At 35.1% G+C, this 21,209-nt stretch overlaps 1 protein-coding gene across 1 annotated transcript in view; it reads left to right on the forward strand.

Moving 5' to 3' along the window:
- Positions 1 to 21,209, forward strand: part of LOC116169971 (ATP-binding cassette sub-family G member 4) — a 33,179-nt gene that overhangs the window by 5,152 nt on the left and 6,818 nt on the right. The gene's annotated exons all lie outside the window — the stretch shown is intronic.

Genomic DNA, 21,209 nt, shown 5'->3' on the forward strand with positions numbered 1-21,209 from the left:
ATTGAGTTTAAATTCTGGAAGTTGATGAGAACTGCACAGGGTCGAAGGAGGCAATGCATATAATCGTGTATTCCGTCATTTTTTACTCCAATGCGGGTGGTAAAAGTAGACGGTAGCATTGAAGAAGTAATACGTATTCAATAACGGTAGCAAGGACGAAACAAACACTGTTTTGAAATAAACCGGAAATTGAAAATTTTCTTTTTGAGACAGGGCGGTCGAAAAAAGATTGCCACTAGACGAACCTTGAAAATCCCAACTCTTTCCGATTTTGTCCGCTCGATATTTATGTTAAAAATCGCAACTCTCCAGGCATACCAAATTTCGTTGAGACCTCGGTCGAAATGTGCGGTGGTTGTAAGGAAAATTAAATGATAAACGCAAATACGGAGACATGGGCCCAAAGTAATAATTTTTTTATTATACTTCATTGAAATCAGCTTATTTACACCTGTATTAGAAATAATGGTATCTGGCCTTTTCCAGGCTAGCGCACGGAAAAACTTTTCCCGATCCCTTTGATTCTTTCCGTGCGCTGAATATAAATACCCAAAATATTGCTTTAAAATACAAATTTACAGGGAAGTAAACTAATTTTCAGAAAATCTATATGCGTTGTAATGTTTCATATGTAAGTATTTTGCGTTTTAATTCGTAGATGTTTGAATATTTAGATAAACTTCTTTGAGAATTTGTGACATTTTTTGACGTTTCGTCAACCTTATCTGAAATAAACTAATTAAACAAATCGCCTTTGAAATGATTTGAGAGTAACCATGAAAACGCATGTTCTATACTTAACTGTTACAAAATAAAAATGTTAGCGAGTTTGTTGTTTTTTATGTTATCGAAGAAGTATAATAAAAAATATCGTTCATTACACGTCCAGAAATGCTTTTTCCGTGCTTGCATGACTTCCCGTGTTCGGCTACGCCTCACACGGGAATTTGCCACGCGCGCACGGAAAAAGCCTGCTTTCCGGACTCCTAATGAAATATACTATTTCACAAAATCGGAATGTACATGCTTACCAAAGACCTATATAAGCCCTCAGTTCAACCCTTTTACGTGTTGTACCGGTAGACTACGCAGAAAAAAAGGGAAAAAACGAAGAGACCTCCGAACGTAGCCCTTTCCAAGCTTTTTATTTTGGCAGGTACTGGATTTTCATGCAAAAGCTGACTATTTTGACTGAAAGTTGGTAAGTTCTCTTTTTTTGGCCTACACACCCTACCAGCTTTCAGCTCTATTAACATTAACGGTGGAAATAGGGAAAGTTAGAGTGGTAATGGAATAGAATATGAGTAAATTTAGTAGAATGGATAAACCCCAAAAAATAGAGTGTTGACAATAAGCGGAGTTACGAAAAAATTACGCAAAAAAGTGCCGAAATCTCAAAAAGCATTATTGAAATTACCAACAGATTAGTGAAATTACAACAATTTATTGATAGTTGTATACAAATATTACTAAATGATCAACTCAACTGCTATCATTTAACGCACAGCACCATTTTTCTCATGCTGTTATAAAGTAGGTGGTGATAAATTAAACTTGAGATTAAAGTGTACAGCTTTGAGTGTTTTTGAGAAATGACGATTAACGGGAACTGTGTTTATACTTCAATGATTCTACCGAGTTATTACACTGTTTAGAGGGTACGTAACTTATCAAATCTGATTGCATCTGAATCTGACTCGGAATCTGATTACCGAATGATCCTGAATTCCTTCACTTGCAGGTATTGGTTCCAAACACGTTTTTAATGCTCCCAGTGTACGTACAACTGGGCTTTTCGGAAAGCTCTCTTTCTTCTGTAGCGCTTCCCTCGAACGCTTCCACAAATCGCGACAGCGAAAAGGATCCCATGCTTTATTTTTTCACTAGAGAGAAAATCTGAAAATGATCGCTCCTTCAATATGCTGTAATTAATTCCTTTATTTTTGAAGCTAAAATAAAATCGCTTTAGCATTATTCAGGCACATTTTAACGTAGTCGTTTGTTTCTAGCCCTTTTAGTGACTGAACTGTAACTCAAAGATCATTTTTTTAATGGAAATTACAGTTGGCAATGGTTCTAAAAGATTGCTTGTTTTACGAACTTTCCGAAAATGTATAATTATGCCATACTTATTTTCAATTATAAGTTTTCCACAATAAATTTTGTCTGTAAATAAACAAAAAAAATATAGTCGCCTATGAAAAACACTTGACAGCTGTTTTTTTTTAAGTTGTTTGTCAAAATAGATTTGTCTGCATTCTTCATGTTAGTGGTATTTTAAAATTATTGAAAATAATTTTCAATATCATTAAATATCTATTTTAACCGAGACAAATATGACATGCCTAAAAGTGTTTATTCAATGCAACGAATATTCGACACCAGCAAGTCTTCAATATCAGCTAAAATTTCCGGAAAGGATACTGTACAGACTTTTAGACGGTCAATTTTTGTTATTTCTTACTGTTCTTAAATTATACATTTTGAGTTGAAAAAAAAACTGAATTTAGTTCATTTGCCCAGCCTCGACCTAGAAATTATCAAAATGACACCGTTGACGATGAAGCCCACTCTTGTAGGAAGTGGGAAATCTTAACCTGCATTTTAAAACTTTACAAATTCAAATCATATAAGTATCATAAGAAGCAATATTTGAAACTTGAAACATTTACCTAGGAGGCGTGAATTTTCTCATTGGCTTCTTAGGAAGGAGAATGAGGTCCAAAATTTTAACGATAACATTATTTGAGGTGATGAGGCACACACTCGGACACACATAAGTGCTGGATTTTTTTAATAGACAAAATAACCGCATAAAAACCCGCATCTATCTATATCGGGCCCAAGGAAAATTTGGGTTGAATGTGTAGTGTTTAAAATAGAGTTAGAGTCACACTTACATATCTGACAGATATATCCAAACATTAAGAGTACAATCTGGAAGATTTACTCGATAATATTCCTGTTTAGGGACCGATAAAATGGCCAGCGCGTTCACCGGACTTTTACACACAGTGGATTTCCTTTTGTGGGGTTTTTGAAAAATAATATGTATAAATATCCTTCGATCACCAAGAATTACGGGAAAATGCTCGGGAAAATGTAGAAATAGCGTGTTCCTGAATGCAACAAGGTCTTTGAGAAAGAGATGCATTTCCCACAATAAAGGGCATTTTGAAGAATATTTGTAGATTTTGTTCAATATCTGCTAATTCACTGTTTTATTTACTGTTTTCTTTGAAGTGTTTCATAGGCGACTATATTTTTTGTTATTTATTGTCAGACAAGATGCATTAATAAACAAAATGTATTGTAGAGAGCTTTTTCTTGAAAATAAGCATCACATATATACATTTTCGGAAGGCTCATAAAACAAACAATCTTTTAAAACCACCACTAACTATATTTCCCTTGATATTTTCATTTAAAAAAATCAGGTTCTACGTTCAAAAGTGCCTGAATAATGCTGAAGCGGTTTTGTTCTAGCTTCAAAAATTTGAAGAAATCGGCGGATTATTTCTGAAAACGGTAATGGAATAAGCAAGAAAAGAAGAGGTCACGAGTAGCTATTATGAAAGTGGGGGTCATTTTTTATCCCAATGCAATACCTCCCTTATATTAACGTGGGGGTGATAAAAAATGCGCTATTGTGGTGGCCACTTCGTCCGTCCGTGTGATTGTTCTACTATTTAGCGCGTTTTTTAAAAAAAAGTAGCGCTTATATATTCAGTTGGGCTGTTCGGTCGGTCGGTCGGCTCCGGCCGAGGCTCCGGCGCTTCATACAAATGCTTGTACAAATGTGAATTGAAATAAATGTATGTGCTTTCATCTTTGCAGGCGGATTTTCGGAAATGTTTGCAGAAGGTTCTTTTCAATTAAAGGTTTGACGTCATTTGAGTTAAAGTTAAATGACTGAAAACGAATTTGCGCGAATTTGGCAGGGTAACTATAATTGTTTACGGAAAAAAATTGTTAAATGTGGAAATGCGCTTTTTCGTTTACGATTACTTTTGCAACTTAAGGAATAGCGGTAATAAAGATCTTGTAAACGATCATTTAAATTAATAAGCGTGGCAAGAAATATACAAAATAATAGGAAATAGAAAAAGTGTCGGGCAACATCTCTCTGATTAGTGACTGGTTTGAAAAGATTATCTTATTAATTCAGATCTGGCTGTTAGGATTAGGGGTGTACACCTCAGCAGAAAATCTGTTTATACAATGAAAAAATTGAAACCTTCTGCTTCAAAAATGGAATTTATGGAATGCCATGTCAATGCATTTTTGAGATTGGTAGGCATTTGGGACCTTGGAGATCTTTTGAGACTTTAAGAATGGGGAAGGTTGTGCGGTGATTTGCTTCGTTTTCTTCTCTACAGGTACTGACATAGTCCAAAGTGTAGTATAAAAACTATTCACACGTGTGGGGGCTTATCACAGTGGTTAACCACAGTAATGCCACGGAAGAAGATAGACCATTATTAGGTAGGTGCCAATGATTTAAGATCGTAAGGAGGATAACAAACATAAAATAGGTACGCACTAATGGTGCCAGATATACCACGTAATAACCTAGTTCTAGAGGTACGTTTGCGCCGAGGTTTGCGCCTTAAGTACATCATAAAAACCATAGCAACAATTATAACGATAAGCGACAAGTATTTCATTTTTACGGTGCAAATGGTCGTTAACAATTTCAAATTAACCACTTCAAAACCTCAAGCAATGTCATTAATTAATTCATATCCTCGATATGTAACGAATCATTCTCAACTCTACAGACGAATTTTAACCAGAACATTTAAAAAACGCTTTCGACATTGGCAGGAAGAAGGGGTGGCATCTCTGTTTGTAATTTGGAAGAAATAAGTAGTTGGCACTACTAAAAAACGTACTTGAAGAATATAAACTAAAGGACCAGTTCAGTCACTCTTTTCACAGATCCCGCCCGGAATTTTAATTAAAAATCTGTTTCTAATTATATCGATCTTAGTTGACAGGGACGAGAGACTGGTTTTTGTGTTTGCAACCTCTAACGACAGGAGAAAGAAAGAAAGAAGTGCAAAAAATCATAAATTGTATAACAATCTGAAAATGTCCACACCCTCTTCAGAATGTTGGATGATTTCGATACGAGCTAATCTCTTAGTTCGCTCTTGAACGTAAAGGAGGCCAATATATCTGAGGCACAGCGATATATATGCAAGATGCATATTGAAATGATTTGAAATTCGTACATTTTAGTGCCAAAACACACACCTAACAGTCGGCCAATTGCTGCTAATTAATTAATATGTGAGCATGTTTAGATCACTCTTTATTTATAAACTAAAATTCTGGGAATTTTGAGATTGATTCACTTTTACCTGGCGAAATTGTTAATATCTCAGCTAGCACCTGCATCATACCTACATAAAGTTGCGTTACGATTATTTTTACTTGGAAGTTAGTTCACCGTAATCGTTCTGTTTTTTTATCGATGTGCAATGCAGTATTATGTTACATGGGCGCATATTTCATTTTTATCCTGGTGTTTATCTATTATAACTATAACATTTCAATAACAGTTCATTGCTGTTTAAGAACACTATCACAGATAATCTATAGCTATAGGGTACCTTCGTGTTCGGTTACAGGACGATCACTTTCCCTGATTGTTGCTAACTCGGTTGCTAATTTTCAATGTAAATTATTCTATAAGTGTTGAATTTTAAACAAATTCATTATAATGCATAGAAGCAGGCCATATCTAACTGGTGATTAAATAGCTGATAAAATGAGTATGTTTCGGCGGCGTGACACTAGTTTACATATTTACCGTTTAATTAGATACGTATATAACAAAATATTTCCATACCTAGGGGGTGCCGGGGGAAGCCTAAAATTAACCTGGGCGTTACCCCAAATTTGTTTCTTCTTAATTTTGAAACCAATCAACCCCCCTCGAAATGAACCTTGACTTGAATTAAAAAAATTAAGCAATTGTAATTGTAGATATACCAAAAACCGAGCAGGGTGTTTTGTTATAACTGTTTAATTTGTTTATTTATATACATAAAGTAATAATACGCAGTAAAGTTATAAGACACGATAAAATTATTTTTCCGTAGAAACATTATAAGGCTGTTTGTTCTCCAGCTTGTACTACCCACGTGTGTGTAATTTAACAGGAAGATGTTTTTGACCTCGTTTTAGACAGTAAATTTTAATGTATTTCAAAAGGAGCAAATATTTGTAACTGTTATACATTTAGGTATATGATAATATTTAAGTTTAGTTTTCAGCTTGTGTAAAATGGAATATTTTGTGTCGCTTTTATGAAATTTTTTGTTAGAATCATTATTTTGGTAGCACTGCTTTCTAGTGTTTTTCAAACTTTCTTGTCTAGTGGCATACTAAAATTATTAAATAAAATTCACGGTACTCCTATTATTTTTTTTTCTTTTTTTAGTCAGTGAGAAGTGAGAAGTCTCAGCACAAAAATAATTAAAACAATAGTTTCCTTGATATTATAGCTGGTGTCGAGGCTGGTGTTTTTGAAAGACCCTCATCTTATTTTCAAGGGCCTTTAATCTTCCTCTCTTCTTCTTATCGCTCGGTATATTAAAAACTTTCTTTACATAAGAAACCTATTATAAAGGAATCGATAACGTACTGAGATCTTAAATCCTTGGAATGCGCAAAAAAATCAATCTTGTATTCTTACATTGCAATAAGTGAAAATAGTTAGCAATTTGTGCCTTGAAAATCAATTGTTTCCAATTACCTAACATTAACATTTCAAATTCAAATTTTTGAAGAGGTTCTTGAGAGGAGTTTAATTGTGGATAATTTGAAAGTAGCTGTATTATAGACATGTCCGTCCGTTTGTGTTCCCCAAAATACTGTCTACTGGAGAATATTTTTAATCTGAAATGTGCATTGATGGCAAGGTATCCCGAATTTAGTGGCCGAGGGATGCACCAGCTCACAGATTGTTAAACGCTGAATAAATAATTAATGATTTTGAGGGTTTGGCCAATCCTTTGGTTATTTTGTTCATCTACGAATTCCTAAGCTGTTGATTGCCGAAAACAAAAGTAGGGTTATCGACGTGATGATTCCATAAAGAAGCTGTTAACCCTAATTGCCGAAATTGAGTACCTTTCATGTATGCCTTACCACACTATCATTTAATTATCTTTCTGCGTTTCGATTGCGAGTAGCATAGGTCCAAAGTTTAAATTAGCGCGGTACATTTTGCATAATTCATAAATTTAAATGATTTCGTGTATTAAATAATTTGCACGAGAATTTGCATATTTGATTAAATCAGAAAGGAAGGGTATTTCCGCTATCGCTTTGCTTTCGGAGTTTTAAATCATATAGTTTTAAACAAATTAATAGTTTCACTGACTATTCAACTCTACTCATCTATGTATAGGGTTTACCGAGACTTTTTTTCAACGGAGTAATATTGTTTCCTCTTTTGTGTACGGGGTGTAATAGAGTTGTGTGTTATACACAGAAGATTACTAATTGTTATATTACTTGAAAAAGAGTTGCATGTTTTATTTCTACATATATATCTGAAAGTCCGAAACGGTCCACAACTTATCTAATTATCGAATAGAAAAAAATACTGCACGAACCAGCTCGTCCAGGAAGCCAATTATTATGTTACGGCGGGGCGCACGACTAAACGGCGGCTAATCATTCATTAACCGATAATTATCTATATTATGTTCCTTGGGTAACTTTACAAACCCTAAATCCAGTATTGACTTCAAAAATTACCCCCAAGGTTATTCGTTGAAGGCGAATAAACTGATTTTAATGATATTTTCAATAGCAATACCTAGAATTATGGACGCCATATTGAATGTTTTCGGAATGTAGTTTTAAAAATATCTCAAAGCAACCCCAATAGATAGTCATTTAGAAACACCCGGTATTTTCGAACATGCAATCGTATCACCCCAAAATGTTCGCGTTATAATCGAATGTAGCTTAGGATTTTTATGTAAATATTACAAGTTTTGATACTTGCAGCCCTCTTTAAACTTTACCAAACACTAAACAACGTTGTTATTGTGTCTTGGAATAGAGTCATTTGTGTGTATTTAAAGGGTTGAATGAGGCGGTGGGGATTTATAGGGGTATGACGTTCCACTACTTTTTAAAAGTTAAAACCTTGTACCTAATGTCGCTTGGGTTGCTAATTGAAAGTCGTACTCGTAACCCTGCTGCTTTTCAGCTATTTCGACCAATGATAGGTATATTTTGATAATAAAAGTGGAGAAATGGGCATATATAAGCCTGACAAATTCTCTTCGTACATTCAAGTAGTTAAAAAGAAACTATGAAACCTTTATATCTCAAATAACCGGTTTAAGTATACTTCAAAAGAAACAAATGAAACTGCGGTTTTACTTTAGCTTTTGTTTGACTTCCTTAGACGATTTGATCTTGTACGATTTTATTCGAAATGAAAAACGGAATAAGTATGTACAATAAAAGAAGTATATTCCGAAAAAACTTTCCGAATAGCAAAAAGTGCTGCCATATTAAAAATGTTTTGGTTCAACTCATTATTTTCGAAAATGGTAGGTACCATTGGAAACTCGAAAGTGAAGGTGGTTGTCGCGAAAAAAGTCGGAGAAAATTAATGGGTTACAGAAATACTAAATTTGGCCAACGTCCCCTAGCAACAGAACGGTTCGAGACAACCATTTTTTTGTTTCCCCAGTGACTTTCTCATACAATTTTAGCTCGAGGAAATCTGATCAGTGTTTTTGATATCGTTGGCTTACTTCTATGTACATCCCCCGTATTTTATGTGAGAGAAAATACTTCCTTTCACTGCCTCAACGTCTATAATAACACACAGAGTTTCCTATACCACACCAGCAAGACCGTGCATCCAAACTATTTGACTTTTCTCTACCTAATGCACGTGGCTATTGAACTTCGCCGTCTTTGTATCGAGTTGAAAGCCCGGCATGGCCTTTCGAATGTTAACACTAAACAAAGGAAAATACATGCAATAAAAGGTATGGCTATTCACCTCAAGCGAAACTCCGCAGGATCAAGGTTGTACCAATTGCCGATGAAAACGATTTCGAGCACAATTTAGTTATACCCGAATAAGACGGAAACGGGCATCGGATTGGAATGCAGATGACCAGCGCTCAATAATTAACAGGGAAGAGATTTCTATAGCGTTAACCTTAGATGCTAATAAAAGCGAGTGCTAATAATAAATTATAACAATTATTGTTTAGTTCAGGCTTAATTTTAGACATGAAGCGAGATTAGCACGAGGATTGCTTGCATATTGGCACCGGCACACCATATTTCAGAATATAGTGAACGAGAAAGATCATTATATTGTCAGATTCTTGTTCATTTCAAGTTAAATGAAAGTTTCACTTTCTAAATTAATTTTTTCAAACACATTCTAATTCTTTTAATCTTTTTATTCCTATCATGTATTGCTTAGTTGGTTTTTAAGTGTACAGGAAATTAAAAAAAAAGTAATTCACCAATCTCGATTATACTAGGAATTAAAATAATAGAGTTCGGAATCACACAAAAATTAATGAAAGAATTCGGGGGAACGGAATTCGGGAGTGATTTGTGTCATTTTTTGCACAGTTCGAGCGAGTTGTCATGTATTCCAATAGAATACCGATTCTTTTTCTTATTCTCAAGTTGCAGTTTTGAACACCTGCTTTCAATTTATCCAAAAGCGTTCGTGTGTTCCGTTATACTTTGTATAATAATTATATATTTTTTTGTACTTGCCAAAAAAAGTACCTAGGTATTATAATTTTTGCTTTTTTCCATTCGATACGTTTTTTTTTGTGATTTTGAATCCGAATCTGAAGTTGGCTAACAAAAGTTTCTTATATAATAACCACAAGTAGTAACGGGCGATCAAAAATGAGTTGCTGACGTATCGCCGTGGACTAAATCAACCTGTTTTGTCATTCATTTAAAGGACTAAAGTGATAGTACACACTACACACCGAAATTTCGAACACACTTATTGCATTTCGTTTTTGTTTACAGTAAAGTGGTTTACGCCTAACTGATGTCAATTAAACTACAGTTCTAAAACTGAAAGCAAACGAAATTCACTTCAATTACCATTCTTTGAAGTAAGCGATACGACCTAAAATCGCTTAACCTTTGCGGTACCTTATTTTCTTCATTCTTATTCTGCACGTCAACAATAACGCGTTGCAGTTTGTTTGGGAGAATTGTTTATGTTTAACCGACGACGTGTGGTAAAAAAAAGTTAACGTTGTATTTAGTGGGGTTAATTACATATCGGAATAGTAATAACCGATGGACTATAGTCTGTTCGTCTGCCTATAGGAGCGGGTTACGCTGGAAATAGTCACGTCAGGTTTTGGATTACTTATTCATTTATGAAATAAAGTTACTGCAGGAGGGGGCCCACATATAATTAGTGGAATCCAGGCCCGGGCGACTATTGCTACGGTACTGGTCCGTCCGTCTGTTCCTCGTCTTGAGAACTGCATAACGAAAGAGACATCAATGTCAAACCCGCGCCAATCAATCTTTACGAGCTCAAGGATCAGTGGAAGATTGAATTTGAGCCCAATTAAGACTCGTATTTATTTATCAAAAAGTTCTCCTAATGAAAATCGTATGCGATTCTTCGTATCTTGCAGTGGCGTATTTACCGGGGGGGATGGAGGGCATATATCCCCCCCACAGAAGAATTGAGTTATCATCATAGCTATTAGGTATTTAGGTAATACTCCGCTATCCGCTCCGCCCACTTTAAAATAAAGGCAATAATATATGGGTATATATAGAGAGCAATTTTGGTTTTGGTTAAAGTCTAAAGTCACTAAAATCTAAATATTCTGTAGTATTCAGTATTCACTATTCAGTGAGTGATCAGTGTTGGCAGTCAACGATTTGGCTATTCGGCATCGATCGGCAATTCGCTACATTGATGCCCAAAATAACAAATAGGTATCAGGTACTTAGTACTGCTACTGAGGTGAGGTACCTGCGTCCTGCCTTTCACGAAATGACGAAAATAAGAATTTTAAATTTTAAAAACAGGAATTTTTTTGCCCATAACTTTTGATTGAGACGTCTAATCGAAAAAGTACGAATCGTTTTGGATTCTACGCACCCAAATTAATAAGAAAAAGTTTTTTCCCGAGAAATTTTGGTGCAGTCGATTTTTGGTAAAAAAAAGAAGGTTATACACTGCCTTTTTTTGCCCAGAAAAAAAATTGTCTCAGATCGACCGGAAAAAAAATATTTTCTTATAGAATGTGGCCTGTAGAATCCATAATTCCAAACAGTTCCAAGATCGGACTACTAGATCAAAAGTTACAGCCCTTTGAATTTTTTGTCGAAATTGGTTTTTTGCCCATAACTTTTGATGGAGACGTCTAATCGAAAAAGTACGAATCGTTTTGGATTCTACGCACCCAAATTAATAAGAAAAAGTTTTTTCCCGAGAAATTTTGGTGCAGTCGATTTTTGGTAAAAAAGGAAGGTATACACTGCCTTTTTTTTGCCCCGAAAAAAAATTGTCTCAGATCGACCGGAAAAAAATATTTCCTTATAGAATGTGGCCTGTAGAATCCATAATTTCAAGCAGTTCCAAGATCGGACTACTAGATCAAAAGTTACAGCCCTTTGAATTTTTTGTCGAAATTGGTTTTTTGCCCATAAATATACCTATTATTCAAAGTTTTCGTTGACTAATTAAAGCAAAACCAATAAAGGGGCCTGTCAGCAAGAGAAATAAAATACCGTTCTAATTTAATATTTTTCGCCTGTACAATAATAAATAGATAAATGACTACCAGCATCAGCAACCTGCAACCCAATTTCTATTTCTTACCCCCCTCCCCCTTATAGTACGCACTTATAGTACGCACTTGTTTAATCCCCCCCCCCCCCCCCCAGAATAAATTTCTACGTACGCCACTGATATCTTGTTTTATTTTTTGAGTCGTCGTGCAATGCCTTTTTAACAGACTTTTTTAGATACTCGCGCAATTTCAATATATAAATCAGTGGCAGTGATCAATATTGATTGATTTATAACAGTTACTTATTATTTATTACTTATTGTTACTCATGATGTAAGAGATGTAAGACTAAAATTAAACGTAATTCAATGGGCATTGTAGTAAACAAAAAGGTTCTAGAGCAGTTTCGAATCAGCGTATCATACTTCATGGAAATACTTTTTCATATTCTTTCATTCCTTATCGCCGATGACTAATCCTTTATCCACTTGGTAGCGACTTGATGCCGCCTTGAAATCGCTTTAGAAAATTTGCTGGACTATATTTTTTAAAGCTTTCGGCAAAACATTAGTAAAAATTAAAATATAACAATTAAAGGAATTAGAAATAATTAAATGTAACTGTGTTATATGTATGTATATTGACACATGGTGATACATTGCATATCAAAAATTTGTAGTAGTTAGAAATTATTTCCGTAAAACTTCATTTAGCATTCTTGCCCTATTTACACAATAAATGATACAATAATAACCTTTTTGGGGTTGTGGTGCTAAGGAATAAATCATTCAGGTGCATAATTAGTTATTAGCTCGTTTCAATACCAACGAAATACACATATCTACAGTGACTTTTGAGGTTATACATATACTGGCAAAGTACATCAAAATGAATGTAATGTTTCATTCACTAAACAAAAATACTACTATAGTATAACCAGAAAATAAATAATGGTATCTTCTTTATTTAAACTTTTATCATTTCACCATCACCGGACTTGTGAATTAAATCCTCGATTTGAAAGCGAACAACGCACCGCATTGCACATAAACTCAAAATCAGCTGCAAATCTCTGTGGTACAGTTGCATATACAAAATAATCATGTGTTAACACGGGATTACATTTAATCCGGGTGTTATGGCATTTGATTGGCTTCATAGTGGGTGTGTTTATACTCCTATTAGATAATGTCAAGTGTATTAACCAATCACGTTTCTTAACACCAGGATCAGGATTAAACCCGAATCAAGTAATGTTTATGCAACCGGCACTGTACGTGTAACGTTATTGTCGTTATATACGAGTATATTCTGAAAATAACATTTTCAGAATATATATAACGTTTTTATGTTATTACTCTTGGATGTTGAAAATCTGCCACTTGAAAACACAAAGACGTATTTAATTCATTCAGATCTCCCTTTAAAGTAAGACGACACTCTTCATAATATTGGGATAGAAGATTCAAATTTCCTCTTTCACACAATTCGCAAATTATTCTTTGATATGGCATTACCTCTGTCGAGACCTGCTTTACATATACGCCGGAACTGATATCATTACCCAGTTTTTTAAAATCCATTGCAGCGAACCGCATAAATTAACCCCCTTCTATAAAGACTGGGTATGTGGATATAGTCCAACATAGGTAGTTAAATATCGATTGATCGACATTTATGTTTTTTTAGAGGTAAAAATGAGGACGTGCGAAATCTCATTAAGGGATGAAGGTTTTTACTATTGCGGAATACACGTCATTTCTAAACTCTCCTCGCCTAGGTATAGCAAATTTACACGAAATTAAAGTAGAAAAGATTGTGTGCAGCTAACGAAGTCTTTTTCTTGACACTTCATTTTAATTATGCCAACGTTTTTTAGTGGGTGAAATTGAATTGAAACGATTTGCATGTTTTGTATCCATTAATATACATAAATGTCTGTGGGATGGATGTTCGAAGGTTGTCGGTATAATTATGGAAAGTGTAGATAATTAAATGAAGGGTGCCTCTATATTCTTTTCATATAGGCGTGTTTTCGTGCGGAATGCTTATATTTGGCATCACTGCTGACTTAGCAACAGATTTCAGAGATCAAGTCTGGAAAAAAGCACGCAAAGTTACCCCACAGTGACCGAATGACGTCTTCACAGATCTATTGAGGTTTTGGTGCAATTCAGATCGACTCCCCAAAACCTGCAGATATTTCTTAACACTCTAATTTTCCCACAATTTACTCAAAATTCCTCTAAAAGGATCTCAAGATCACCGCAAGACCGACTAAATGCGTTATTACGAGTCTATCTATACAAGTTCTGCATCATCTTGAGATCATATCAAAGTGGCGTCTAGATAATTACACGATTTTATCAAGCTGACACAACATTTTTTTCAATAATGTTGTGTAACGACTGTGTAGCTCAGTGGTAGAGCGCTGACCTACATAACCAAAGGTCGGGTGTTCGAACGTGGGCTGAGGTGAGAATTTTTCATCTATGGCAGAGATGGGAATTTGCTTAGATCAGTTTTGAGCATTTTGCCCGGCACTCCGAATTAGGTTTTCCTAAATACCGGAGTAGTATAGAACAACTGAAAACTTTTTGCGGGCCACTCTGTAATTGGGCGAAAACCTGTTGAGGGCTCAGAACAAGAGGGGCAATAAATAAATAAACTACGCCATGTGGACGTTTTATTTGACTTCGGTTGTATCAGAATTATTAGTTGTTAATTTTGTTTAAATAATCACTTTGTATTTTAAATTATTAGTACGTGTTAAAGACTAGATTTAAACATTTGGAAATAATTGCGTAGGATTTGTAGAAGTCTATCTCCGGTCGTGGGTAAGAAGTTTTGTTAGTGCCTCGGTTAGTGCGGCCTAAGTTAATTGGTTTCAAGATAAGGAATCACGTGCAGTTCGTCGTTCAACGACGCATTGATTTGTTAAGGGAGTGGAGACGGAAGTTGAAAGGAAAGAAAAATTGTTTTAAATAGCAGAGGATGACGTTAATTGTTTCTTCTTTGGTGGCGTAGCTTTAGCCATATAAGACACAATGACAAAAGTTGAGTGTAGTCGTTTCACACATTCAGAGTGCCCTTTTCGCATCTCAACCATTTATAAACCGAATTGCAAACTTTTTTATTTATGAGGATATGAATTTATGATTGCACAAAGCAAACACATTATTTTCTCAAGGTTATTTCTCTGAGTGAATTCATCCCAGATATGCGCAAAGCTCTGGAATTTTAAAGTTCGGACCGACGCAACGTTTCGAAAGTTATAAGTTTCATTCATGGCGCTTAAGATAGAAGAAACAATAAAAGATTTTCAAACTTCTGCAGCGAAAGTAACACCAATTTTTGATCAAATTTTTCTCGTGTAAGGGGTGGATAGAGCCAGTCAAAGGTACAGGAAATTTATAATGTTTTATTTACTTTTAAAACTATTGATTATCTTTCCAAATCTTTAAGATTTCATATTATGGGGGATGTCCAGAATTCTAGTTTTAATTGCAAGATTCTAATGAGGGTCGAAGTTCACATTAATAAATGAGTTATCCTATCAAAACAAATCTTATCAAAGTAATTTCTCTCGGAACTTTGGTCTTGTTATGGAATTGCGCTTAATTTAATTACAACAATTATTCTTGAAAACTGGTTTCTAATTGTACGTAGGTTCAAAATTCAAAATATATGTAAAAAAAAGTGCAAGTAGATATGCTAACTACTTAAAGGTAAGGACCCACTACATGAGTTTAATACGTTATACTCCGCGTTAAGCTGTTTATGATAGGTCCCTGTAAATCTGCTCGTTTCCTAATAGCCATATTTGTATATGCGATAAAAACTGAATCCGTTACTTACTAGCGGAAGGGACTTTCAACGTTCTGCGTTAATTCGTTCAAGTGTTCGCGCTGTGGACGCGGCTTTACCATTCTCGTTTGATTTTACTATCAAAAGCACTTACATTTATATATAAGTTCCAATCATGTATGAAGCAGAAATAGTGGCACAGTGAGCTAGTAGCTTTTGAAAGACTTGCGGTAAGTGCAGTAAAGCATTTTAAATTTTAAACAAATTGTCAAACCATACATTAGTGCTATCTACATCCTACAAGACATTTTTTTAAAAATGTGTTTCGGACACAGAATGATTATTGTACATTAAGTATATGCCAATAGGGACATAGGATCGTTACCCAAATGATCGAACCTGGAGAACACAATTATTTATTGGATGTGAATAAATAGGCAGCTTCATAAATCCTTATTATAGTAACGGCACAAAGTATAATATCAAATGTGTAACTTGTACCATGGTTTTAGAATCTCCAATTCGCGGAGATCATTAACGAAATCAAAACGATGAGTGTATGGGGTTTTTAGCTAACCGAATACTTTTTTGATTCTTCAATAATAAAATTATGATAACATTACTGTTTAATGTTTCGTGAAGGGGTCCATACCTTCATCTCTGATTTCACATATCGCAAGAATACAAACCATGGCCTGTATGGGAGCCTTGTGCATTCACTCTGAGGTAGTGTCGCAGATTTGAACTTTGCAAACATGAAACAACCCGCCTCCAGTCGTTCTGGTTAATTTTTAACATCCAAGACATTGAGAACTAAGATAGGAAACGACGGGGTCACTGTAACTGTAATTGATATTAATGTATATAATACGTATTTCATTTAGCTCGTTGATCTTGTCACGCATGAGGACATTTTTTTACATTGTCTTTGTACATACAAAGCATATCCTCTATAATTACCATAGTCACGTTATATTAAGTTATGTATCGGGTAAATATAGCAACCGGCATGTGAAAATTATAATTAGTACGAGCTAGTTTGTGTTGTCTAAATCGCGTTAAGTGGTAAGTTATGTAACGCGTAGACCTTTATTAATTGCCATTTTAGATTGGGGTGGTTACTAAAAATCGATAGACGCATTGCTTGCATGTCAACCTAGAGTTTCGCACTTGCCTGCTAGAAATAGCACTGTTGGGTACAGCCCAAAATGTGTCTATTCAAGATGGAAATAGTTGGTTAACTCGATGGAAATTATAATAAACGCGTCTGTTGTTTGCTCAATATATTTTTGGTTACTTCCCAACTTTCTTTTGTGACGGCTCCATCCATCGGCTTCTTTTGCTAGGTAACTACTAATAAATAACTGCGATTTTATTACCCAAACGTTGGCAAAGAAACGTACACAGTATTTAATGCTTAAATTAAGTGGATTTAATAGCTATTTAAATGCCCAGTACTTCTGTAAATAATTACGTTTGGCCACATGGGGAGATTTTAGGTTAACATGCAATCTATTAATACAATTCCATATACAATGTTGACACTAATCACCCACCCCCATTGTCAAGCGTTCGTTGTTAACAAACGGGAAACTACCCACGAAGTAATATTAACATTTCGAAATATTGGTGGAGATCGTATTTCAGATTAACGCTAATTGATTTTTTCTTCTAAGGGGTTAGAGTCGAACTGTATAAATGGAATCAGTGAAAGCGGACCTACTATTATAGGTAAAAGGTTAATGAATCAATCGATCAATAATTTGCACTCAGCTGTTCCGTGTAGACCTACTTATGATACTTGAAGTCCCTTATCAGAGATCTTAAGTGGCCAACTTAAGAGCTTTATCCATTACTTAATAGTTTATATAAACAAATCTAAAACGTTACAAAAAATGCTATCGCGCGGATTATGATGCAGATCATCAAACCAACCCCCAGAGAATAATAGATATTAGTCTCGCTAGGAAAGAATGCCGGTCACAGAACAATTGATACCGGTCTACAATCCTATGTTCTCCATATGATTGTATTGTAGACCAGCATCAGGTGTGCTGTGACCGGCATTCTTTCCTGGCGAGACTTGTTGGTATGTCTTGGATGTTTCCTGAAATGTATTTCAAAATTGGGAATGACTAAACAGCTTTATCGCACTGCACTAATTTAAAAAATGTAATCTCAATCCATCGATGTCGTTGTGCTTTGCAAATACTTATATAGTGCATTTCAATCAATTAAAAAAAAAGTACTCCACTCTTAATCCGTCGGTCTATCCATATTTTCTCTTGGGGCTCTGTGACATGTAACGATGTAAAGCCAAAGAATTAAGTACTGCATTGGAATTTTGTTACTCTACATTCAGTTGTTTCCAAATTAATGTTACTCGTATGGAAACGTAGGCCCCAGTTTTAGATTAAGGATACCATGGCAACAATTTCCGCGACAATCATTGTGTATGATTTTAATATACTTAATCACAACCTGTCAATTTTTAGCTTCCTAGCATGTGCTAGGTAGCTATTGCGATAGCCGTTTTTTGAACATTTCAAAATTTCATCAAATGTCGACGTTTTAGACCATTTTAAGCAACTTTTAAAGAATAAAATTTTTTTCCGTCTGTATGTACGTACGTACGTACGTTGTTGGCAATTTTCTGAGAAAACGGCTCGACGGATTTTGTTGAAATTTTGTATATATGTTTTAGGCATACCGAACAGAAAAATAACGGGCCGCATTTTTGAAAAAAAATTTTGGAGCGCCGTAACGGCATCGAACTTTTTTTTTCAAATAGCAACCTAAAATTTTTATTCTATTATTTGGAAGACCTTATTTTCCTGTGTACAACCTACAAAAAATTGGGCCGGGTTATATTATCAAAAAACGGAGAAAAAAATTGTCAACGTCAAAAAATTGTGTTGCATATGTGCAAAACGCAACGATCTTGTTTCTGAAGCAATTTAAACGAAATTTCTATGGTAAGTCCCTTTAATAAAAGCAAACAAAATTCATGTGCATGCGTGCTAATGAAAACAAAATGCATGCGCAAAAAATTGAGTTGCGCATGTGCAACATCCAACTTTCTTATTTATGGAGCAATTTTAACGAAAATTGGATGGTAGGTCCCTTTAATAAAAGCAAACAAAATGCATGCGCAAAAATCGTGTTTCGCATGCGCAGAAATGCAACTTTCTTATTTATGGAACAATTTTAACGAAATTTAGATGATAGATCCTTTTAATAAAAGCTAACAAAATGCATGCGCAAAAAATAGTGTTGCGCATGTGCAACATCCAACTTTCTTATTTATGGAGCAATTTTAACGAAAATTGGATGGTAGGTCCCTCTAATAAAAGCAAACAAAATGCATGCGCAAAATCGTGTTGCGCATGCGCAGAAATGCAACTTTCTTATTTATGGAACAATTTTAACGAAATTTAGATGGTAGGTCCTTTTAATAAAAGCTAACAAAATGCATGCGCAAAAAATAGTGTTGCGCATGTGCAACATCCAACTTTCTTATTTATGGAGCAATTTTAACGAAATTTGGATGGTAGGTCCCTCTAATAAAAGCAAACAAAATGCATGCGTAAAAAATGCACCTTTCTTATTAGCTTCCTAGCATGTGCTAGGTAGCTATTGCGATAGCCGTTTTTTGAACATTTCAAAATTTCATCAAATGTCGACGTTTTAGACCATTTTAAGCAACTTTTAAAGAAAGAATAAATTTTTCCCGTCTGTAAGTGCGTACATATGTTGGCAATTTTTGGTTTCAGCTAGGAAGCTATTCTGTCAAGAATTTGACACCTGGTTTCTTTAATGTTAAGTGCTTACATTGAAACAATAAATCGATACCTACAATGGAATAGAACGGAATAGCAAATTCTTTAAAACAGGTTGCATTCGGAAACACGACTTTTAATCGAGATCATATTCAAAAGCACTGATCCTTGAACTCGTAGAAATTGATTGGGACATCGCCGTCCCTTTTGGTTCTCGAGGAACAGACAGGCGGACAAATCCATCACCTGAAGAGAATTTTTTTCTTTCGAAAAATTCCCTTAAAAAAACGGTATGTAAGTCTAATACTACTAAATATAATATGAACTAATATGATCACGATCAGGGGCCCAGGAGGAGGACTTTGGGTGGTAGCAATTAATTCGTTGAGACCTTTCATTAGAGTCCCATGAAGGATAAAAGCAGTTCTCCTTCCCAACCCGCCGATTTTAATTAAAGGGAGAGGGGCGGTAGTTGGTAGAAAACAGTCTTCTAACTTTGTAATTTGGAGTTTAACCTCGAGTTTAAATAATCTCGGGACATACAGTTTGGAAAATTGCGACCTTTCTTATATCCTTAAGATTTTTAAGAACATCCATAACTTTTAAGGCGATTGAACGTTTTTAAATAAAGTGATTGTGCAACATGGGCAGACAGACAAACGAACAGACAGACAGCAATACAACATTATAAACGATCTTGAAGATCGTTAATAAATAATTACATGTTCATATAATTATCATATTTTACGCATATCTTCCCTTTTGAGCGCATTTCCATAAAAAATTCGCTATTGTGGCCACTTTGTCCCTTCATCCGTCTGTCCGTCCGGTCGCTACTACATCTTTATCTTAAGAGCTATCGATTTACTTTTTTCGCTATTTGGTTCGTTATGGAGTCGAGGCTTGCACCAAGGAAGGAATTTTTATGCGTTTCTTACTAAAAAAAGTTATAGTAAAAAATTAATTTTTTCATGTGCCATAATTTTACAAAGAACATGTGGATATCCGGATTTTCTATGTTAGTACATATTCCTTAAACCTCAAGCAACTATGCAAACGAATTTAAAAAATTTGCGCATGCACAGCCCAGCTTTGGCACTTGCGCAATCCAATTTTTTATTTGTTAAAAGACTTGCACCTCCAATAAAGGTAAAATTAATACCAAATTAAAAAATTTGTTTTACAAGCTATGCTAATCTGAGGGGACAGAATTAACCCCTTAAGGAGGTGTGTTGTAAAATTAATGCATTATCGTTCAGTATTCAGATGTATGAGATTTTTGTGCTTATAAATTCTATACGCTAAGATGATTCTTATAAAATCAAGTTGAAATGATATGTCAAAGAATAGGTTGTGCATGCGCAGTGTCAACTTTCTTGTGGACGAATTTTTTTGTTAAATTGCTGAAAACGAATTTGGTTAAAGTAACTAATTTTTTCGGACAAAGACTGTTAATGTGGGAATGCGCTTTTTGTAAATCGTTTACTATTACTTTTTGAACTTGTTTCTATTATCCATTTTCTATTCCTCTTCCACATACTCTGCATATCGTTTCTTCTTCTCTCCCTTGTCCTTTTCCCTCTCCTCGTTTCCGCATCTGAACCTCGCTATTCTGTTATGTTTTTCGTTTGCGGCACCCCCTCCGTTGTACCTCCTGTTTCCTTGTCTGGGGTTATGCGTAGTATATACAAGATGCGGCAGCAGAACTTCCTTTTTTAAAATGCGCGCCAATCAGTTGGTTGATGTGGCGGAGCGCTAGTGGTCTCGTTTGAGAGGGCGGACTATAAAGTTTTGTCCCGGCACAACTGAACTCAGTTGCCACACTTTGGAA

This window comes from Photinus pyralis, unplaced genomic scaffold (assembly GCF_008802855.1).
Source record: "Photinus pyralis isolate 1611_PpyrPB1 unplaced genomic scaffold, Ppyr1.3 Ppyr1.4_LG4, whole genome shotgun sequence".
Lineage (NCBI taxonomy): Eukaryota > Metazoa > Arthropoda > Insecta > Coleoptera > Lampyridae > Photinus > Photinus pyralis.